Genomic DNA, 24073 nt, shown 5'->3' on the forward strand with positions numbered 1-24073 from the left:
ATTTCAAGTAGCTTACTAGCCAGATAAGTGGCATAGGCCTCCTCCGGATTGGGGGGTTTGGACAGAACTTGTGTGGCTTGGCGTATAAGCGCCAAGGACTCCTCCTCTGTACGGGTCATCCTCCTGGGCCTTTTGCTGGCTAGGCGGAGGGGAGGGACCTGGCTTTCAGTCCGACTCCTGCTGGGCCCAGCTAGCTCTTGTCTGTGGCTGGTCCCGGCCTCCTCCTCCATACCACTGGTCCCGGCCTCCTCCTGGGTGAGCTCATCCTGTGTAAAAAACAAAGAAATCAATAAATAAAATATGTCTATATTTTGAAATCATCAATCACTAACAATTTTACAGTTCTCACTTGCAAATACATTTGTCTTGAAATACAAAAGGTTATCATTTTGACACCATCATTTTTCCATCAGTTCACCAAGATTTGAGCCACATTTGTGTAAACTACTGTATCCTTCTATCTAATTTAATTTGTGATGAAATCCTACATTTGGAAGCAATTCAAACATTGAACTTTACATCATTAATATTTGAGCAATCCAAACTTTAGAAAATAAAATATACCTGGCTCCAGCTGGGCGCATCAACTTCGTCCAGCAAGGAAGGGTCTGGATCTTCCAGGGATGGCTCACCTGAGGTGGAGGGAAGGGTGGAGGGAAGGGTAGACGGAAGAGTAGAAAGTGACTGCCTGGCTTCTGACGTGTCATCCAGAAAACACAGCCTGTCATAATACCACAGCTTAGGTACATAGACCTGACCTGCTGCTGATCCTGATGTTTGGGACTCTAGGATCTTTCTGCGCTCCCGCCTATACACGCTACGCAGGTTCTTAATTTTGGCGTTCACAAAGTCAGTGTCTGCCTGGGGGAGTCGGGTTTTCACAAACGTCAAAACTGTCTCCAGTGTCTTCTTCCGGGCAGCACGGCTTGAATATTGGGGGTGTTTTGAATCCCAAAGACTACTGTGCGACTCAATTAAATCCAGAAATGTTGAGAGGAAGGCCTCCTCCTTAAAGGGGTCTGGGGTATACCTTTGCATTTTCTGAAAAAAAAAAAAAGTCAGACCAAATGCACACTATATTGTGACAATGTAGGCGAGACACACACTACCACACACGCTACCCCCCCACACACACACTACCCCCCACACACACACTACCCCTCCCACACACAAAAACACTACCCCCCCCCCCCACACACACACACACACACACACACTACACACACTACTGCCCCATACACATACACACACACACACACACACACACACACACACTACCCCTCCCACACACACAAACACTCCCCCCCCCCCCACACACACACACACACACACACACACACACTACTGCCCCATACACATACACACACACACACACACACACACACACACTACTGCCCCATACACATACACACACACACACACACACACACTACCCCCCCCCCCCACACACACACACACACTACCCCCCCCCCCACACACACACACACACTACCCCCACCCCCCTATACACCCACCTCCACCCCCACACTACCACACAAAACACCAACCCCACTCAATCACCAACCCACATAAAAATCAATTAAACGTCAATAAGATTAAATTTCAATATACACATTCCTAACGCAGGCTTTAAATTAAACGAAAATAAAACGATAACTATCTTACCGTCGCGTGTAGCACTCGCTGCTTCCGTTCGGACAAGCGTACAGGCTCGCGGTAACGCTTTATATACAGCGCATGCGCTCAGGCTCCGCCTGCGTCGCCCGCCCCTGACGTTCCTTGTGACCGTATTTCCCCGCCCCTTTTACCCTCGTTCCGCTGTGGGTGAATGATAGGAGAAAATGGCGGATGCAAATTCTATTAGCAGCGTGAGCAGCGCGGAGGAAAGCCATGGCCCCCATGATTCTGGAGCAAGGAGGAGATATAAGGCCACCAATATGGCCTTTGAAGAGATGGTGGAGATGGTGGCTATATTAAGAAGGGAGGACTATGATGGGGAACATGGCCCGTACCCTAAACCCAATGTCCGGAAAAGCGGCATCTTGGAGGAGGTCGTCATAACTTTGTACAACAAATTTGGGGTACGAAGAGGCAAGGACCAGCTCCGGAAACGATGGTCCGACATCAAGTCCAGGGAGCCGGAGCAATATCATCGCATCAAAAAGGCCCTGAAAAAAAGTGAGTAAACTCCGCGTTTATCGTGACTGTCGGACATAATCGTTCGTGTAGGTATTGAATGTGAATCTGGCGGATTTGATCGTAATCGTTCGTGTAGGTACCGTATGTGAATCTGGCGGATTTGGTCGTAATCGTTCATGTAGGTATTGTATGTAAATCTGGCGGATTTGATCGTTCGTGTAGTTAATAGTTCATGTAATGAGCGCATATGGTTGTTCGTATATGTGGGCGTAAATAGCATGAATTTGTATATGGTGTAAATTTATCTGGTGTTGGATTAGATTTTAATTAGTTATTAATTTTTTTGTATTGTTCATGATAAACTGAATTGTCACGCTCAGTTTATAGGATATAAATTTTTAATAAAGTTTCATAAATTTATTCAGTGCAATGTAGACTCAATAAAAAAAAATGAGATAGATAGATAGATAGATAGATAGATAGATAGATAGATAGATAGATAGATAGATAGATAGATAAAATGCTGGTTCAACATCTGGACTGGGAAACATTTAAGTGTAGTTTGGGACATCATAGAACATTTTTTGACATAATCACACACAGGTACTCCAGGGGATGATTCGAATGTGTCCGTCTGTGAAACTTGGACAAAAGATATAAAGTATCACAGTTTGGTTAAAGGCTAGGTTCACATTGCTGCAATGTACGAGATCAAATGTGATTTGCACCGCACTGCAGTGCAAATCACATGTGATCTCTGTGTGATGCGATTTCAGCCATACATATAGTATGGCTGAATTCGCATCGCATCCGGCCCAAACTTGTACATGGGCCTTTTTTTAGTCCAAAGCCGAATCGGATCACATGGGTCTTCACACCATGTGGTCCGATTCCTGTCCGAGTTTAAAGATTGCACTGTGAAATGAGAACTAATTTGGAGGTGTCAATAAAACTTTACACTGATACTCCCAGCAGGTCACATAGGGCAGTGCGAACTGCGCATGCGATGCGTGAAACCACAGTAGATTTGCAGCGTTCGCACATCGCAGCAGTCTGAACACAGCCTAACTAAAAAAAAGTCATTTTAAGGATGTATTAAACTAGGATCTTGTAATAACCAGCTAATAATTGTACACCACTTCAAACCAATGTTTCATATTCAAATTTCTGAACTCAAATATCACTATGCTTAAAAGTATCTTTTTTTTTTTTTTTTTTTCATTCTCATATGGAAACAAAGACTCAGACAAGAGGCGGAGCAGCCCAGGACCCCCCGACCTCGCCAGCCTGATTGGGCACTTAGCCCCAGCCCCGCGTCGGTATTGGAGCTGCCCAGCCCAGTGTCCGAGAGGGAGCAGCCAAGCTCGGTATTCTCCGCTGGACCAAGCTCCGTAGCTCCACTGGATGAGCCGAGCCCAGGGCTAGATGTGGAGGAGGAAGAGCTGGTGGAGTTACACACCCCACAAAGTGAGTGTCTGACAACCCAGCTTAAGGTAAACAATTAATGGCTGTATATTTTAACCAATTTTTTATCTACACATGTTTTTAGGTGATGATCTGGTTGTGGTAGGAGAAGCCGCGGAGCCATTTTCAGCGGACAGTGCCCAGAGGCTAATTGGTGACATCATGGCCTGGAATGGGCAGATTGACCGGATGGAGAACCAGATTCTCAACATCCAAAGAGAACTGGTCACTATGAGGCAGGGAATGAAGAACATGATCGATGTTTTAGGGAGAATCTAAGCCCCTTTTCCCTAAAACCCAATCGATCATGTTCTTCATTCCCTTGGAAAAACGTTTTTAATGTTTTAAAAACAGAGTTTTTAGAGGCCAAATTTTGAAGATGCACACGGTGTGTCAACATGTGCTATGTGCCATCAGAGGATCACAATGGACGCATTTGGTGTTTGCAAACTTCCTCATTCTAGTATGTGAGAGGAAGGGATTGCACACACCAAACACGTCCATTGATCACTCATGATGGTACATAGCACATGTTGACATTACCAATTTTTGGTGTGCATCTTCAAAATTTGGCTTTACCCCTTGTTTTCTGTAAATAGTTAAAAATTTGATTTTATGTATTTTTTTATAATTTTATTGTATATATATATATATATATATATATATACATATATATAGATATATCTATATATTTATATGTTTCCAAAAAAAAAAAAAAAAAATTACAAAAAAAAAATCTAAAAAAGAGGCACTGGTTGGAATGTGCACTATTAAAAATTCCAAAAAAAAGATGTGTGTGTGTGTGTGTGTGTCTACTTCTTTCAATACTCAATACCAGTTTGGGAAGTCATTTTGTGTTTTCTGTCACAAAGGGCCTTATTTCCTATTGTCAAAAACCACTTTGCTATACAAATGCACTAGGACAGGAATATGCAATTAGTGGAAATCCAGCTGTTGCAGAACTACAAGTCCCATGAAGCATAGCAAGACTGACAGCCACAAGCATGAGACCCAGAGGCATGATTGACTTGTAGTTTTGCACCAGCTGGAGGTTGGCCAATTGCATATCCCTGAATTAGGACAATGTAGGAGACAAGCAACGTGAAAAGCAAACAAGAACCAAACTTAAAAATTTGAACAGACAATACATATTTCACGAAAAATACATTTTTATTGGTCAGCTGGCATTGGAATAGCCCCCCTACCATTAAAATAGCTGACATAGCGGTCACGCAGCTCACGTGCTGTTTGGGGGGCTAAGCCAGGAAGGGCATGATCCAGCCCTGTCAGTTCTGGAAATATTAGTCCGGCCTCAGGCCCAATAGGCTGCAGGTACTGGTTACCTGAAAATGTACGTAGAAAATTGTGCAGAATGCAGCAGCACAGAATCACATAGTTCAGTTTATATTCTGCAAGGTTGATCGCTGTCAGTAACAGACGGAACCGGCTGGCCATAATGCCAAAGGCACTCTCCACAACCCTTCTTGCTCTGGCCAGCCGGTAATTAAAAACCCTCCTCTCCGGGGTGAGGGTCCTTTGGGGGAAGGGTTTCATAAGATGTTCACTCAGACCGAACGCTTCATCAGCCAGAAACACAAACGGTAGACCCTCCACATTCTCGGCATCTGGTGGCAAGTCCAGGCCACCAGTGATAAGACGGTGTCAGAACTCGGTCTGCCTAAAGACTCCTCCGTCAGACATCCGGCCGTTCTTCCCCACATCCACATAAAGAAAGTCACATTGTGCCGACACCACCGCCATTAGCAACACACTATGGAACCCCTTATAATTCCAATAGTAGGACCCCGAATGGGGTGGGGGCACAATCCTCACATGTTTCCCGTCGATCGCCCCTCCGCAGTTGGGAAAGTCCCAACGGGCAGCGAATTGGGAAGCCACAGTCTGCCATTCCTGTGGCGTGGAAGGACACTGGGGAGTCAAACACAGGGAAAAAAAAAATAGTCATTAAATAAAAACAATTCATAACAACTAAAACACCAAGCCCCAATATAGCACGAACTCATTCCCGAGTACGTCCACTCTCCATGGCTTTGAAACGGTCGGCTGGACAGACAAGCTCAACTGAACGCACTGAAGAACAGCCAGACCTATGAAGAACGACCTGAAACCCAGAAACGAGCGGACCAGAAGCGCCTAATAACAGGTACAACTGATCCACGCGTACCGAAAGACAGATATAAACCTCACAGGTAGACTGCGCCGCAGTGAACGGACAAATTAAGCTGAAGTCTGAAAAGCGCGAATCATCTCTAACCAAACTTCTACTAACGCAAAGTCAGCGGAAGGAGCCCAAAGGGTGCTTTGCTGTGTCTTGGACTTCCTATTTCTAGTCCCGTCGTACGTGACGTACGTCATCGCGCACGCTTTCAGCGGACTGTTCGTTCATCGTGTGTGGTCAAGTCCGTTCATGCTAATTTTGAGCGGACTGTTTGTCAAACTGTTTGACGAACAAAGTTGGGCGAACAGTCCGCCCGTGTGTACGCGGCCTGAGAGTAATCTGAGAGGTATGTATCAAATTCAGTCTATAAATGCTGTAATCTGTGGAACCTTTAAGTGAAACTTTTTATGTGTATTAAGCTTTAAGTACCATATCTTGGTATAAGGATATTTTGAAGAACATTCCTCAAGACTTTTATAGAAAACACAAGGATTACTAATAGTTTACAAACGTCTTATGTCCATTTTTGCTCTGTATATGATTATCAACTACTGGAAACCTAGTTTCTGCTAAGACCTTTGTACTTACTGAAGCCGTTCCTCAAACTAGCCTGGTTACATAGTAGGTAGAGTAGATCTCTGTGGCCTGGGTCGGAAAGGTTGCCACAAGTTATATTCCTAATTGGTTGTCGTGCAACAAAATCATACGTTGCTATAATATAAAGGTACAAAAAGTCTTGGTAAAACCAACTGGAATTGGATTAGATGGGTGTTCACACCTATGCGATCCGATTCCTGTACCATTTCACAGCGCGCACTGCGAAACTGATCTGGGGTGTCATTAACTTTGACACCCACAGAGGATCGCTGGTTCTCCCATTGTGTGAAACCAGCCTCACAGCAAGGGAGTCTCCCCGCTGTCAAAATAAAATGAGAGCGGGGAGGGTTCCTGCATCCACATAGTGTGTGGATGGAGGAATCTGATTCTTTATATATTTTTTTTCCATTTAAGCTGCTGATTTAACAGAACCATTGACAGCTTTGGACATTCAGGGGTAAGTGACCCTGAAACACATTGAAGCCAGGTTTAACTAGAACAACCATACAGCAAGCATTTTAGGTTCATAGTGAATGTCTGTATTGCATGAGATGGTTTAGATTAGACCTCAGATTTCATTATCTCCAAATACACAGGCATGACTCTAATGTAAATGTTCTTTTCCATGACTACTTAGAAGGCCACAAACACTCAAAGTAAGATGGGAAGGCCACAAACACTCGAAGCAAGATGGGAAGGCCACGAACACTCAAAGCAAGATGGAATCCCTTTTCTTTTCCTGCAGTATTGGCATATGGTGGGTACCATGGCTTGGGTTAGCCACACAATTTTGTGGACCCAAAAAGAATACTTGGTTATGCAGGGTTAGGAAGTAGAGAGAATCTATAGCTCAATCATCTTTTGTTATGAGTTTTCATTATAACTCATTGCTTGGGTTTAACTACTCAATTTTGTGGACCCAAAAATGAACATACTTGGTTTTCTTGCTTTGCTGAGTTAGGAAGGAGATGGTCTATAGCGGAGTTTCGCCACTCAGCGGACCCAAAGCTTTACTAAATATTTCACCACTATAGTCTATAGCTAAGTAATGAATTTTTATCATAGTTCTTAAGTAGCAGATTGGAGGCAGCTAATAACAGAGACGGTTTGGAAGGAAAAGGTAGTATATGTAAGGAGAGGGAATTTTAGGGAATTCAAACGAATGTGGAAACCATGGTTGGATAGGCTGGGACACCCAGCATAAGGGATGAGGATGGGGGGGAGGAGGGAGAGAGAGAGTTTTAGCAAAAGGTGTTAAGAAGACAGAGATACTAGGAGAACTACGATCACAGTCTGTGCATGAGGGACCCTTTGTTTTTTTCCTGTTATGTCCTTGAAGGGGAGGGGGTGGGGGGGGAGAGAGAATTGTCAATTTGTAAAATTGAGTATTTAAATGTATAAAGTTTGTTTATGGAAAAATTATTATGAAAATAAATAAAGATTATGTAAATTAAAAAAAAATAGTTCTTAAGTTTTGGGTTCAGAGGTTCTTGTTCAGTCTGAAGTCTCTTGCTCCTTGGTTGTGGGTTATTGTGGCGTTCAGGGGCTTTGATGGAGTAGGACAGGGCTATGCAACACTGCTTCACCCGAGTCTCTGCTTCATTAACTCGCATCTTCTGCTTTACCCTGAAGGTCTCCAGTTTCAAGGAGTTTGTTTCTGCAGGGCTGAGCAGGGATGTCACTCTGATCCCTCTTGGGAATGTCTACAGGGAGCCCCCGCTCTCTGGAAGTAAAGGGTCATCCGTTGTAAGACTGTCTTAAATTCCTATTGTGAGCTGTAGTTGGGCATCTGGACTGGTTGTCAGGCTGTCCTGTAGTAGCGGGCTTGGGGACTGAGTCAATCTCAGTCCTTGCTGGATTGGGGGAGGAGAAGGCCGGGGCTAGTGTGTATTCAGTCTCCTTATCCACTACTCCCGGTGCATCCTGGCATTTGGTCTAGAAGCTTAATTATGGCTTACAGTGAGAATGGTGGATTCTCTTATAACTGTTCATCCTTTCCTCCTGGAAATACGGAGTCTTGCTTTTGGAATGATTCTTAGTTTTTCTTGGTTGGAATATGAGGGCACCATATTACAGTCAACAAACTCCTCGGCCAGGCCAAAATCAACGCTCCCTATTCTTGGGTCAGGCTTAAGGTATGGAGTCGGGATGTCTTATCCCCTAAGGGGAAAAGATATGACAAATATCGTTCCCACGCAATAATAGGTTTAATCTTCCCGAGTTTCGTTTATTGCAATAAGTTTGCAAGTTCACGCCAGTCTGAAAGTACTTGTGTATTGTCTTGAGTATTGGCGTTGGGAAGCTAGTTGTTGGGTAATTTGGACAGGGTATAATCCCCAATCCTCATTAAATTGGTAGGTACAATGGCGGGTGTGGTGATGTGACTCGTGTACATCTTGCGGCATGTATGCGTTCCTTGATTATCTGATAGCGAGCAGAATGTAGATAGGACCCCCTCCCAAAGCCCACTGTAGCTTTGTTTGTATAGAAATCTGGTAATTCCCCACTTGCTGCTCATTAATACTCACCTTGGAGCAGTGTAGAATGTGGTTGCAAATGATTTTCCATTGATTGCAGGCTTGGTGGTCCCAACAGAGCAGCGCTCGTATGTAATCCACTTAGTAAATTGTTTCTTTACTAGTAGAGTGGTGATATGAAATGCAAATGATGTGTATTGAAGCTCACTTGAGCATTGTTTGTATAAAATGCCATTCATTCCCCTTTGCTGCTCATTCATATGCCCACCCTGGAGCAGTGTAGAATGCATTGCAAATGATTTCTCCCCTTGTGCATATGCTCTTTGTGGTCCCAACAGAGCTGAGTTTATAGGCAATGCACATAGTGATTTGGCTGCTTTACTGGAGCAGTCTTGTTTTATATAAAAGATAATTTGGCTGCCAGAGTGGAATTATGCTTTAAGGATTGCTTATCGATGTCTCATCTCTAACCCTTTATCACTTCTCTTTTTTTTTTTTTTTTAGCTCCTGCCTACGTTTAAGTTTGCTTAACTGGACTTCCAGCAGGGTTGATGTGCCAGCAAGGTCGAGATGAACTGCAATCAACCCAAAGACTTCCTTCCCAATTTTGATCTGTTATGCACATGAAGATGGAGCCTCTTTCTGATCACTTTAAGGAATGTTCTCTACTGTTTATAATATGGAATCATACATGGCTAAAAAAAAGTTGACCTGATTTTCAAACCTAAAATGTCTTCCCAGCTTTTCGTGTTTAATCCAAATTGCACTAGTCGGTATTGTTTGTACTTGTTTGCTGAATGTTGTGTTTCACCTGTCACCCTGCCCAAGCCTGTGGGGGTTGAACTTGGATGGGGAATTATGGGATGCCCAGGAGTTTTCAGTGCCACTTGCTTGGGACCTCTATATATACCCAAGTCTTCTCTCCAGCACAAACTTGCTTAAGACCTCTTATGCCTCACTCCTCCAGTATTTCACTTGCTGCAGACCATTACCCCTCCAGACTAGCATCGCATTGGTTAGGCCTGACACTAACTAGGTCTCGAACTGCCTTGTGGGCATGGACCTTGGGCCCCCTGTAGTGTAGAAATAGTTTAGGTGCTAACTGTCCTCTGCTCAACTACCAATCCCAGATGACTCTCAAGGCCCTTCCAGCCAGCCTGGCTGCAGTGACCTCTTTCCACTGCCCATCCCTCTTGTCTGGTTTTGCACCCATCTGAAACGGCATTCTCCCCAGTCCTGCCGACTGTGCTCCACTCACCAACCCTCCTTCCTGCGACCACTTGTCCTCCATGGAGTCTCTTAGCAGTGCTCTCTCCTGCTGTCTTCTCCTTCCTCTATCTAAAGCATAAAAAACAGTAAACACTGCGCTATCCCAAAATTAACAAAAAAAGCTGCTAACACGCCAAAAGGATATTTAAAGGTGAAAACATATAAATTCAATATAATAGTGTAGCGCTGGAAATTTAAACGAAGTGACCTTGTCTGCCACTAGGGATGAGCTTCGTGTTCGAGTCGAACATACGTTCGACTCGAACATCGACTGTTCGCCCGTTCGGCGAAGTCCGAACGTTTTGGTACGTTCGCGCCAAATTCGTGTGGCGCTTACGGCCCACAATGCACTGCGATGGCGCAGTGCATTGCTGGCTCATGATTGGCCAAGCATGCACTGTGACCCCGCATGCTTGGCCAATCACAGCGCCGGCAGCGAGGAGAGCCATGATTGGGCACAGGCAGGATGCCTGTGGCCAATCATAGCTCAGGCTGTGTAGTGCACGCCCCACACTATATAAGGCCCTCAGCGCGGCGGCCTTGTGTAGTGTGTTGGCATCTGAAGCAGTGGGTGTTCTGTGTACCTTCAACACAGTACACACCGATCGTTTTCGGCCGATTTTCGATCTTGCTGTTGTGTAGTGGTTGTTGTCTGTGTGCCCTGACCGCAGTATACACCGCTATATTCACCTCACCTATATAGCTAGTGATCTATCTTTTATAATAGAGCTTGCAGTCAGTAGTGTTAGGAGCTTGTGCGTGCTGTCTGTGTGCTCTGTACCCAGTACATAACGCTATATCCACCTTCATAGCTCTTCTCTATTTGAGCCCACTTGCCATCTGCAGGAGTTATTGGAAGTTGTGTGTGCTTCCAGCACAGCACAGTATACATCTGTATATACCCCTTTATCTCTGGTGTTCTATAATAAAGGCATCTGCAGGAGTAAGTGGGTGTTCTGTGTACCTTTAACACAGTACACACCGATCGTTTTCGGACGATTTTCGATCTTGCTGTTGTGTAGTGGTTGTTGTCTGCTTGCCCTGACCGCAGTATACACCGCTATATTCACCTCACCTATATAGCTAGTAATCTATCTTTTATAATAGAGCTTGCAGTCAGTAGTGTTAGGAGCTTGTGCGTGCTGTCTGCGTGCTCTGTACCCAGTACATAACGCTATATCCACCTACATAGCTCTTCTCTATTTGAGTCCACTTGCCATCTGCAGGAGTTATTGGAAGTTGTGTGTGCCTCCAGCACAGCACAGTATACATCTGTATATACCCCTTTATCTCTGGTGTTCTATAATAAAGGCATCTGCAGGAGTTAGTGGGTGTTGTGTACCTCTAGCACAATATACACTACCCAACTGCTTTTTTACCCAACTCCCTTCAGGCCATTACCATGTCTGGAAGGCCAGCAAGGAGAGGCAGACAGGCGTGAGCCGATAAAAGAGGGCAAGCAGGCTCTGTGTCTAGAGACAACAGTGCTGGTCGTGGACGCGGTGCATTGTCATCAGCACGTGGCCATGGGACGCGCTTGTCCTTCTTTTCGGCAGCTGGACATGTAGAGCCGCAACATGCCAACGACTTGGTAGAGTGGATGACCAAGCCCTCTTCATCCTCCTCATCCTCTCTCACCCAGTCTCGGGGTACTAGCAAAGCAGCTGCCAACGCATCGTCTTCCCTCCTCTCAATGTCATCATCAGTGACTCCTTCCCTAGACCCACCACGTCCTCCTGAGGAGTCTCCTGAACTCTTTGAGCACAGTGTTGGGTACATGCTCCAGGAGGATGCCCAGTGTTTTGTAGCCTCTGATGATGACACTCAGCTAGAGGAAGGCAGTAGCGTGAATGCAGAGAGAGGGGATGCTCAAGAAGGACAGCAATCTGGCAGTCATGTTCCACAAGCTGCAGCATACTGCCAGGTTTGCTACAGCGATGAAGAGGGAGGGGATGATGAGGGCACTGACTCCACATGGGTGCCTGGTAGGAGAGAGGAGGAGGAGGAGGCACATGTCCAACGAGGTAGGATGCCCTCCGGGGGCCAGCTTAGGGGCAGCACACCGACTGAATCACACCGCAGAGCTCCGCCTGTGCAGGGCGCTGCCTCTGCACGTTATTCGAAAAGTTCTTTGGTGTGGGCCTTTTTTGAGATGAGTGCATCAGATCGCACCGCTGCTATTTGCAACATATGTCTCAAGCGTATTTCGCGTGGCCAAAACATCAGCCGCTTGGGCACCACATGCTTGACCAGACATATGTTGACCTGCCATGCAGCTCGTTGGCAAGCGTACCTCAAAGACCCACACCAAAGAACAAAGCGGCCCTCTCCTTGCTCCTCAACAGCTGGCATCTCCAACCCCACTAGACCTTCAGTCCTCTCTGAAACCTGCTCTGAGATGAATGAAGGTGTAGAATTAGGTGTGTCACAGCCAAGTGCTTCCGGGCACTCTGCTAGCAGTACACCCACGTCCGATTATAGCAGGCAAATGTCCCTGCCCCAGCTGCTGGACCGGCGAAAGAAGTTCACTCCCAGCCATCCACATGCCCAGCGGTTGAATGCTAGCTTGGCTAAATTGCTAGCACTTCAACTGCTGCCTTTTCAGTTGGTAGACTCGGCCCCCTTCCGTGAGTTTGAACAATGTGCGGTTCCTCAGTGGCAGGTCCACAAATGCCACTTTTTCTCACGGAAGGCGATTCCGGCTCTCTACCGGCATGTGGAAGGCAATGTCCTTGCCTCGCTGGACAGGGCGGTCAGCGGTAAGGTGCATATTACCGCTGACTCATGGTCCAGCAGGCATGGACAGGGACGTTACCTGTCTTTCACGGCCCATTGGGTCACTCTTCCGGCAGCTGGGAAGGATGCAGGACAAGGTGCAGTAGTGTTGGAGGTTGTTCCGCCACCACGCCTCCAAAATGCTACTATTGGTTGTGACACACCTCTCTCCTCCACCCCCTCCTCTTCTTCTTCCTCCATGGCCTCTTCCAGTGCTCTGTCCTCAGAACCAGCGGTGCTCCGTAGGCGTTCCAGGGGCTACGCAAGTACGCAGGCAAAACGATGCCATGCCGTGCTTGCGCTGGTTTGTTTGGGGGACAGGAGCCACACTGGGGCGGATGTTTTGTCAGCTCTGCAGGGGCAGGCCGAGAGGTGGTTGACGCCACGCCAGCTTAAGCCAGGAATGGTGGTTTGCGACAATGGCACCAACCTCCTCCCTGCCCTCCGACAGGGACAACTGACCCATGTGCCCTGTGTAGCTCACGTCCTTAACCTGGTGGTGCAGCGGTTCTTGGGCAGGTACCCCGGCTTACAGGATGTCCTGAAGCAGGCCAGGAAAGTCTGTGTGCATTTCCGCCGATCATTTAATGCCTGTGCTCGGCTGGCTGAGCTCCAAAAGGAGTTGAACCTGCCCAAGAACCGCCTTATATGTGACATGCCCACCAGGTGGAACTCAAAGTTGGCCATGCTGCAGCGGCTGCACACGCAGCAGAGGGCCATCAATGAGTACCTGTGCGACTACGGCACCAGGACAGGGTCAGGGGAGCTTGGTTTTTTCTCACCACGCCAGTGGGGCATGATCAGGGATGCATGCACTGTCCTGTCACCGTTTGAGGAGGCCACAAGGATGGTGAGCAGTGGCAGTGCATGCATCAGTGACACTGTACCTCTTTTCCACCTCTTGGAGCATACGCTGCGTGGAATAATGGACAGGGCACTTGAGGCAGAACAGAGGCAGGAAGAGGAGGACTTCCTTGCCTCTCAAGGCCCCCTTTATCCAGACAGTGTTCCTGCTGTGCCACCCATCACACAGGAAGAGGATGAGGAGGAGGAAGAGGAGGAGGAGAATTATTGTGTCAGCATGGAGGTGGAGGCTGGCACTCAACATCATCAGCAGCAGCAGCAGTCTTGTAGGGATGATTTACAGTCCCAAGAAACACGTGGACTTGTAGGTGGCTGGGAGGAGGTAGCTGCGGATCATGTTGTCCTTAGTGACCCAGAGGACTCCGGACCGAATGCCTCAGCTAACCTACGCTGCATGGCCTCCCTGATCCTGCAAAGCCTGCGGAAGGATCCTCGTATTCTTCGGATCAAGGAGAGGGACCATTACTGGCTGGCCACTCTCCTTGATCCACTGTACAAGGGTAAGGTTGCCGACCTTATCTTGCCATCGCAGAGGGAGCAGAGGATGAGACATCTCCGGGAGGCCTTGCAGAAAGGTCTGTGCAACGCGTTCCCAGAGACTGGGAGGTTACAAACTCCTGGTCCTGGACAACGTGTTGCTGAGGCATCGGTCAGAAGGAGCGGTGGAGAAGGTGGCCGTCTGACTGATGCTTTCAGACAATTTTTTAGTCCGCAGCCCCAAGGTATGATTGGTTCCAGCAACCATCGCCAGCGTCTGATTTACATGGTGCAGGAATACCTAGGGGCAAGGTCAGACTTGGACACCTTTCCCACCGAAAATTCTCTGGCTTACTGGGTCTTGAGGATGGATCACTGGCCAGAGCTTGCACAGTATGCAATTGAGCTACTGGCCTGTCCTGCATCCAGCGTTCTTTCGGAACGCACCTTCAGTGCTGCTGGTGGCTTTGTTACCGATCACAGGGTGCGCCTGTCCACCGAATCAGTTGATCAACTGACCTTCATCAAGATGAATCAGTCTTGGATCACCCACAGCTACCAAGCACCTGAAGCTGATGTAACCGAATAATTTTTTTTGAAATATCACATCCCTTCAAGACTGCCTATGCTGATGCTGAGTGACTGTCCTGTTATGTTGATTGTCTATCCTCTTCCTCCTCCGCTGATATGTTGGAAGAACATTTCTGGTTCTGGGTGATGCCATCAGCCCAATTTTTCTGCCCCTGTTTAACAGGGGCGTTTAATTACAATTTTTAATGCAATGCTTTGCAGCAGGGCTAATTCCTGCACTAAAACTACAGTATATGGGCGAGGTTGCAGTGTGGTGGCACCAGCACCAGTGCCTAAGGCCCAATTTTTCTGCCCCTGTTTAACAGGGGCGTTTAATTACAATTTTCGATGCAATGCTTTGAAGCCGGGCTAATTCCTGCACTAAAACTAGAGTATATGGGAGAGGTTGCAGTGTCGTGGCACCAGCACCAGTGCCTAAGGCCCAATTTTTCTGCCCCTGTTTAACAGGGACATGTAATTACAATTCTTGATATAATATTTCACAGGAGGGCCCATTCCTGCGCCCACCCAGAGTAACTATGAGGACTTATAGTGTTGTGGCACCAGCACCACAACCACCAAAGGTCAATTTTTCTACCACTGTTCAACAATGGCATGTAATTACAATTCTTGATATAATCGTTCACAGCAGGGTGCTCCAGCGCCCACCAAGAGTCACTTTGAGGGCTTACAATGTTGTGGCAAAACCAACACCTTGTTCCGCCATTTCTGCAGAGCATATAGGGCAGGCCCCTACTTTCAAACATCCAACTTACAAACATCTCCTACTTGCAAATGGAAGGAGACAACAGCAAGTGAGATGAAAAAAGATGTACGACAAAACAAATTATACAGGGGTGATAACCCTTCCCTATGTTTTCCAAAAAGCTTAAAAATCATTTTTTTGACTGGAGCTACACTTTAAAAATGTACCAGTTGAAAATTACAAACAGATTCAACTTAACACAACAAACCTACACAGTCCCTGTCTTGTTTGCACCGCCTGTATACTGCTGTTCTGAGTATATAGGGCCTGGGGGCCACACGCATGTCCTTTTTTTAATATGGGTACGGGGTTTCCCTTAATAAGCGTACAAGACCCAAAGGGACTGGTAATGGGCAGGGAGGGTTACCCATGCCATTTTTCTCAATGATTTTCAACCATATTGCAGGAACCAGATATAACATTAAAACCGCAAGCAGTTTTAAATAATGTTATTTCCGTTAAATGTCATTTTGTGCAGGGACTGTTCTAAACACGGGAAACACGTGGCACTTCACAGGCATACTACAGACACCCCCCAGGCACCATATTTAAAGGAATATTTCACACTTTTTTTCACTTTAATCGTCATTAAAATCAGTGCTCCCGCCAAAATGGCCATTTTTAAAAACATTTTAGGCATTGACCCATGTCCCCTGGGGCAGGAGCCAGGTCCCCAAACCCTTTTTAGGACAGCATCTTGCATATGAGCCATTAAAATTAGCACTTTTAATTTCGAACGATTGAGTCCCATAGACTTCAATGGGGTTCTAAAGTTCGTACGAATTTGGGGTCCGTTCGAAAGTTCTGGTGCGAACCGAACCGGGGGGTGTTCGGCTCATCCCTAATCAGGAGTAGTTCAACGTCTAAAACCAAACTAGTAATTCCAGGCGGAATCCCCAAAGGGTCCAAAGAAATAGCAGGAATTGCATGAAAGTAACCTATAACGCCCTTAATACCACTTTCAAAAAGGATCCTTTTGCCTCATAAACCCTCTGAGATATTGGCTGAGAAGAATGTCCAGAAGCCTTACCAGCATGCTTCTGATGTTTGCTCATTTTAGATGGCAGCTTTGTTGGCAATTAATAAGGAAAGAGGACTTTGGGCAGGTTCTGGGAGCTGGAACTCCTGAGACAGTTCTGGTAGGAGGTGGGTATGGGGTGGAACCAAGGGACAGTGCTCAGAGGAGCGTGGGGAGCAGAGATGGGGCTGACCTGAAAGTGGGGAGAGCCTGCACCTATTTTGAGTTTTGGTTTTGTGTGATTGTTTTTTTCCAAATAATTTTCATTGAAGAGTACAAAACAGAAAAATAAAGATTAACATACTCTGGCCCAGTCCAGGCCAAGTTGCGATGGGTTACAACATACAAATCAAATATTGTGAGCTATGTATCGAGCTAGTACAATACAAACTAAATTAACAAAGTAAGAGTCCACATCTTTGTAATCATATCAGCAAGCATAGACATGTGTCACAAAAAATATATCGCAACTTAGGCTGACCTTACATAAACCGTATCGACCCTATTTACTAGAGGGTGGTTTAAAAGCTTAATAAAATAAGAGAGAAGAAAGAGCAAGTAAAAGAATAGGAATAAGAAAGGGAATAGGGAGTTCAAAGAGTGAGGTTTGAGAAGTTGGACTCGAGAGAACAGGGGTGAGATATGGGTGTCCCCACATAGACCTATGCTTCACCCAATGACTTTTCTCGCGGTGGCGAGCCAAGCAGACCAGTTTAGCAGATATTTCTTTCTAGAACCGTCCCTAAATGCTATGATTTTCTCGTATTCTGAGATAACATTCACCTTCATAATCACTTCCGAGATGTTCGGGATATCTTTTGATTTCCAATTACATACAATCAGTGTTCTGGCTGCGAAAATGATATGCATTGCTATAGTTCTCATAGATACCGGGTAATCGGAGATACCAATACTTAGTAATGCTTTTTCAGGGGAGGGCCTGGTCTTAACGCCTATGATTTTAGCAATTAAATGAAATACCTCAGTCCAGAAGTTCCGCAGGCGCGGACACTGCCACCACATATGTAGCAGCGTCCCCACCTGGCCACAACCCCTCCAACACTCGCTGGACTTCTCGTCTGAAAATTTAGCAATAATATAAGGAGTAAAATGCCATCTCGCTGTAATCTTCGCAGCCAGTTCCTCATAGTTTGAACATCTAGAGAACCTGGCATTGTTACTAAAGGCCTGTAACCATTGTTGCTCAGTGAATTTCTGACCCATGTCTTTTTCCCATTTCTCCAAATGGCCGAACCGGGAAAAAGAGGACTTATCATTAAGTAGGTTGTACATAATAGAAATGCCCTTCCGTCTAGGTTTGGACGAGTTTAGGAAATCCCACACTTCTGCAACAAATTGAGTGCCGGACATTCCCTTTTCCCGGAACCAAGACCGGAATTGGCAATATGTCAAAAACTCGGTCTGGGGTATGTTGTACTTGTTTTGAATGACCTGGAATGGCATGAAGCGATTAGCCTCTATAAGGTCCTGCACATTAGAAATCCCGCTTTTACGCCACACATTTAGGGAAATGTTCGGAATCAACCAAGGGATAGACTCTAAGGGGATAGGAACCAAGGTGAAAGTGCACGCACAATGGCATGAAGTAAGAAGGTCCTTCCAGGCTCGCAAAGAAGCCTTCATGGTAGGATGGTCAGTATGGATGTGGAATTGATCGCAGTTAAAGGCTATCAAAAGGGAACAAAGCGACCCATGAGGTATCTCTGCCAATTCTAGTTGACACCAAGGTTTTGGTTCCTGGGTGGAAAACCATTCCTGGAGCTGGTCCAAGACTGCTGCTGTGGCGTAGTCCCGTAACACAGGCACGCCTAGGCCCCCCACATTTTTCTTTTTACTTTGTAGGGTGGCAGGAAATCTAGCTCTCTTCCCCGCCCAAATGAAAGTTACCACTTGCTTCTGTAGGGCCTTAAAGAAGTGATCTGGGATTGGAATTGGGAGTGCCCTGAACATATAAGTTAGCTTGGGGAGTAGCAGCATTTTGTATGCCGCTAAACGCCCATGCCACGAGATATAATATTTTTTAAGTCTATTGATGTCAGATTGGAGTGACTCTAATAAAGGGGGGAAGTTAGCCTGAAATAACCGATCCGTTGTAGGAGTTAAATTAGTGCCTAGATATTTTATGGAGTCGGAGGCCCACGGGTATGGGAGAGCATCTCGAATACGTGCTTTAAGACTATCATTTATACCGATTCCTAGGATGCATGACTTCTGCTCATTTATTTTGTAATAGGAAGCTTCCCCAAATTTCACAATGATATCGTGCGCTGTCATGACAGATTTGAGGGGATCGGAGAGCGTCAAAATGACATCATCCGCAAACAGTGATAGTTTGTGTTGCGTTGCCTGGGACATGATGCCCTGCACATCCATATGTTGTCTAATTGTTTCGGCAAAGGGCTCCATTACTAGAGCAAATATAATGGGAGAGAGTGGGCAACCTTGTCTAGTGCCATTGGATATATGAAATTGTTTAGAAAACATACCCTCGGTATACACGTAGGCAGACGGAGAAGAGTACAGTGCTAGTATGGCCTGGTGAATCTGACCCGCCAAGCCAAACTGCTGGAGAACCTTGGTCAAATATCCCCAGTGAATCCTATCGAAGGCCTTCTCTGCATCCAAGGAAAGGAGCAGAGACCCGGCGCCTTGTTATGGGGCATACTGCATATAATTTTTTTGATTTCTGGGATCGTGCAGGGAGAGTTTAGCGTCTCCAAATCGCTTTGGGGGATTTTTGGGAGATTAAGCGTCCGTAAAAACTCAGAGATCGATCTATCGGAAGGTTGGAATGTGTCCGGGTCATTTTTAAGGTTATACAGAGACTCGTAATAGTCGCTGAAGGCATCCGCAATTTCTTTAGGATTATGCACTATACGCTTCGTGATAGGGTTAACCATGCAACCTATCTTTTTTTGTGCTATCCTTTCACGAAGCTGGTCCGCCAGCAGTTTCCCTGCCTTGTTGCTATATCTGTAGCTTTGAGCTTTGAGGAAACGAAGGCGGTTCTCCTGCTGGGAGACCAACATTGCACGCAGCTCTTGTCTAGTAGTGAACAGGTCTTCTCTAGTTTTTTGAGTAGTATATTGTTTGTTTACTGACTCTAAGTTCTTTATTTTCTCCAATAAACCATTGAGCCGTTCCGTCCTTTGCCTCTTAACCTTAGCGCTTAGTTGAATTAATATTCCCCTCATAAACGCTTTATGCGCATTCCAGAGGGTGAAGGGGTCCGACACCGACGGAGCACTACTTTGAAAAAATTCCGACATTACTGTCTTTAAATATTTTGTATTCTCAGGTTGGGAAATGATGGATACCTCATTTCGCCACCTGTTTGCTCTCATGACAGCGTCTCGCCCCCCCACCCGAACCGAGATAGGCGCATGATCTGACCACGTTATGGTATGAATCTCAGATTTCACAATTTTCTGCAGCAAAAATTTGTCAACATGGATTCTATCAATACGCGAGTAGGAGTGGTGTACATTTGAGAAAAAAGTATAGTCTCTTTCTGACGCGTGCTGACACCGCCAGACGTCAAAAAGGTCCACCGCAGAGAAGAGTTTGGATAAGTTTGGCCTACGGGACTTTCGGTTTTGTGGGTTAGAAATATCCAACTCACTGTGCATGATTGCATTGAAGTCCCCACACATAACAACATGACCCTTTTGCATGGAAGCTACCTTTTGCAGAATTTTCTGCAGAAAGCCACGTTGGTTGGAGTTTGGAAGATATACATTTATCAGGGTGTATGTTACTCTGGCAATCTCACAAACTAGAATAATGTACCTGCCCGATTGATCCAAATAGGAGTCTATGAGACTGAAGTGAATGGAATTCTTAATCGCGATGGCCACACCGGCTTTCTTCTTTGGACCGTTGGCCATGAATACCTGCGGAAACTTGCGGTTAGTGAAGGAAGGGTGATTCCCTGCCATAAAGTGGGACTCCTGAAAGCACATTATGTCACATTTCAGTCTAGCTGCTTCCTTCCACGCAATTTGGCATTTAAATGGGCTATTAAGCCCCTTGACATTGAGGGACGAAATTGTGAAAGCCATATTGATAACTGAACAGTTCAGACTCCAACTCTTGCCAGGACAGGTGGGGCCCTCCTATGAGAGGATACAGACAGGAGATCCACTAGTAAATCTGTAGCTGTAAGTGGGAAGGTTCAAACCTGTGCTCTCGGTCAACGTATAAGCAACACCACAGTTAGGTACTGTGGTAGTGTAGTAGCTGAGTAGGTTGAAATAACAAAAAATGAAAAGAAAATGAAAGAAAAAAGAAAGAAAAAGATGGCGATTCTCCACAGAATCTGTACTGGCGATATATCGCTAGAACCTGGGGGTAAAGGCGGATTTCTTTGAAATCTACAATTAGTAACGGAAAAAAAAACACGCTACTAATGTCAAATACAAAAAACAATCAAAAAAAAAAAAACCAGCAGACCGTTTCTCGAACTGGAAGGCGATTTTAGTATGTCTGTCATGTTAAATACTCAGTTCGTTTCAGCATCTGAGCTCGTACGGGTAGAGAGAGGTGATCCCCTCCTGATGGGGCCTGTGTTCGGTGGTAGTAGAAGTTGCCATTCTTCTAGTAACTGGATACCTTCTGCGACTCTAGCCACTATGTGCGACTTCCCTTCGTACGTAATGAGGAGTTTCGCTGGGTACAGCCACCTATATGGGATTCGGTGGTTATTCAATGGTTTAGTTATAGTGGCAAGTTGTCTACGCTGCTGCATAGTGTAAGCCGAGAGGTCGGCGAAGAAGGATAATTCTTTAAATTCGGTAGGTAATTCCTCCCTTTTCCTGGTTGCACGCATGAATCTCTCTTTGATGTGGTAGAAGTGTATCCGAACGATCGTATCCCTAGGTAGGTGCGCCGGAACACTCTATGGTCTAGGCAGTCTGTGAATACGATCTACCACCAACTCCTCTACTGATGATTCTGGGAGTGCAGCTTTCATCAAGTTGAGAAAAAATTCTCTCAGCTCCTGCGGTAAGATTGACTCTGGTATCCCACAAATTCTTACGTTGTTGCGCCTTGAGCGGTCCTCGAGGTCCGCTAATTTCGCTTTAATGGCCATCATATCCTCATCTCTGTCGTTGTGTGCGTCCACAAGCTCATTAAAGGTTTGGGCAAATTCCCCCATTTTTGTTTCAACATGAGAGACTCTGTTAGTGACTGCCTGCACTTCTGATTTAAATTGCTGAGTAATGGCCATAATGTCTGCATGCAATGTGGAGCGCAATGACACTAACATGTCCTTTAAGGTGGTATCCATCACTGGTTGATTTAACGTGGGAAACTCAGTTATAGAGTCCTGCAGCTCTCTTGTGTCATCCAAGGATGAATTGAAAGCACGCACCTCCTCTGTATCTGTCCCGTGTACCTCCTTCCTCGGTTTGCTTTTTGCTGGGCTTGTGGATGCAGAGGTGGATATAGAGTGCGACGCGGACACCGCTGCTTGTGGATCGCCCTGGTCTGAGTGCCGGTCCGACCATGTTCGATGCTGCTGCGGGCCTCGTGCGCGGCCGCCATCTTGGACAGGGAGCTGGCGCTGCTGGACAAAAAAATCCAGCATTTTGCCCGGTTTCATATGGCCTTTTCTCTTCTTAGAAGGCATCCTGAATGGTTCCCGCAGGTGCTGGGATGATTTGATGCTAAAAACGAGGGCTGCCGTCGCTGTAAATCGCCTTACCAGCTCGGATCACGGCGGAGCTACTCTTTCAAGCGTCCATCTGCTCCGCTCGTCGGCCACGCCCCCTTGTGTGATTGTTTTAAGAATATTTCAGAAATATTACAATGCTGTGAAAAGTATTTGCCCCCTCTCTGTTTTGTTTTTGTTTTTTTGCATATTTGTCACACTTAAATGAATCAGATCATCAAACAAATTTTATTATTACTCAAAGATAACCCAAGTAAATACAAAATTTAGTTTTTAAATGATGGTTTCATTTATTAAGGCAAAAAATCTGTCCATACTTTCCTGGCTTTATGTGAAAAAGTAATTTCCCTCTAAACCTATTAATTGTTGTGCTATCCTTGGCAGCAACAACTGCAATCAAGCATTTGCGATAACTGGCAATTAGTCATGGACGAACTTCCAACGGAACATTTCGTGAATGCGAACCGCGAACGTGGCCAAAAGTTTGCAAACCATAAGGGTTGCGGCGGACCCCATTGACTTTAATGGCAGGCAAACCTTAAAAACCTCCAGATCATATTTTCAGCCACAAAATACTTACTAGCTGTGCACACATAGTCCCACAACATGGACACTGACATATCAAAAGTATTAAGTGAATCTGGGATTGACAACGACAAGCATTCTTTTTTTATCTATGAAATTTTTCAGGAGAGCATGAAGGCCATGGAGGAGAGGCAAGGTCAGACCAGGCTATGAAGGGGGTGCAGGAGATGATCAGTGTCACAGTCAGGGTAGCGCAGTCCTGTGCCAGTGTCCCAGTGTGCCAACCTGTGCTTGAGTCCCTCCCTCTGCCCGGCCCTTACCCCGACCTATGCAGGGCTCCACTGCGGTGGTCCAGAGGTGCCAGTCCAGTGCTGATCTTCAGCCATGGTGCTGGCACTGCCTGCTAATTGGCTTCTCCGCTGCTATCTCCCTCACTGTCTGAAACCAGCACCGCGATAGAGACTGAGCACTGACACCAGCACCGTGATAGAGAGCACTGACATCAGCACCGAGATAGAGAGCACTGACACCAGCACCATGATAGAAAGCACTGAGACCACACCAGCACCATGATAGAGAGCACGGGCATATAGTACGTTGTGCTTTTTTGTACAAGGAAGTGAGCCAAAGGTAGAAAAAAGGTCCGTGTGCTAGATTATATAAATCGTTTATAGAGTTATGCATATACATGGTCTACTTGTCACATGTGTTGAATTCCTCCGAGATCTATGCCTCATTAATTTTTATAAATGTGAGGTAGTCAACACTGTCGTGAGCTAGGCGAGTGCGCTTATCGGTCACGATTCCCCCTGCTGCGCTGAACGTCATTTCGGACAGGACACTGGATGAGGGGCAAGCCAACAGTTCCATTGCAAATTGGGCAAGCTCTGGCCAGAGGTCAAGCCTGCCCACCCAGTAGTCCAGGGGTTTATCACTTCTCAGAGGGTCCACATCGGCCGTTAACTCGATGTAGTCGGACACCTGTCAGTCTAGGCATTCCCTGATGCTGGATCCAGATGAGACCTGTCGATGGGTCGGCTGAAAGAATGATCTCATATCAGAAGTGACCAACACATCTTCAAACCGCCATCTTCTTGCAGGTGCTGTTGGATTGGTACCCGCAACTTTTTCTCTGGGAGTGGGAATTCCTCTGCCAGCACACGCAAAAGCAGAATGCAGCATTTCTCTAAGCAAGGCCTGTAAGTGCTCCATTCTGACAGCCCTCTGTGATGGTGGTAACATTTCCACCATTTTGTGT

General features: G+C 46.1%; 1 long non-coding RNA gene across 1 annotated transcript in view; it reads left to right on the forward strand.

The window, feature by feature from the left end:
* Positions 1 to 9586, forward strand: part of LOC143988270 (uncharacterized) — an 89938-nt gene extending 80352 nt beyond the window's left edge. Inside the window, exons 2-3 of the long non-coding RNA XR_013276810.1 lie at positions 7017 to 7136; positions 9361 to 9586. This is a non-coding gene — a long non-coding RNA (uncharacterized LOC143988270). The remainder of the gene's footprint in view (positions 1 to 7016; positions 7137 to 9360) is intronic.
* Positions 9587 to 24073: the final 14487 nt, after the last annotated feature.

This window comes from Lithobates pipiens, unplaced genomic scaffold (genome assembly GCF_037356315.1).
Source record: "Lithobates pipiens isolate NorthernLeopardFrog02 unplaced genomic scaffold, aLitPip1_a1.2 Scaffold_1, whole genome shotgun sequence".
NCBI classification, from domain to species: domain Eukaryota; kingdom Metazoa; phylum Chordata; class Amphibia; order Anura; family Ranidae; genus Lithobates; species Lithobates pipiens.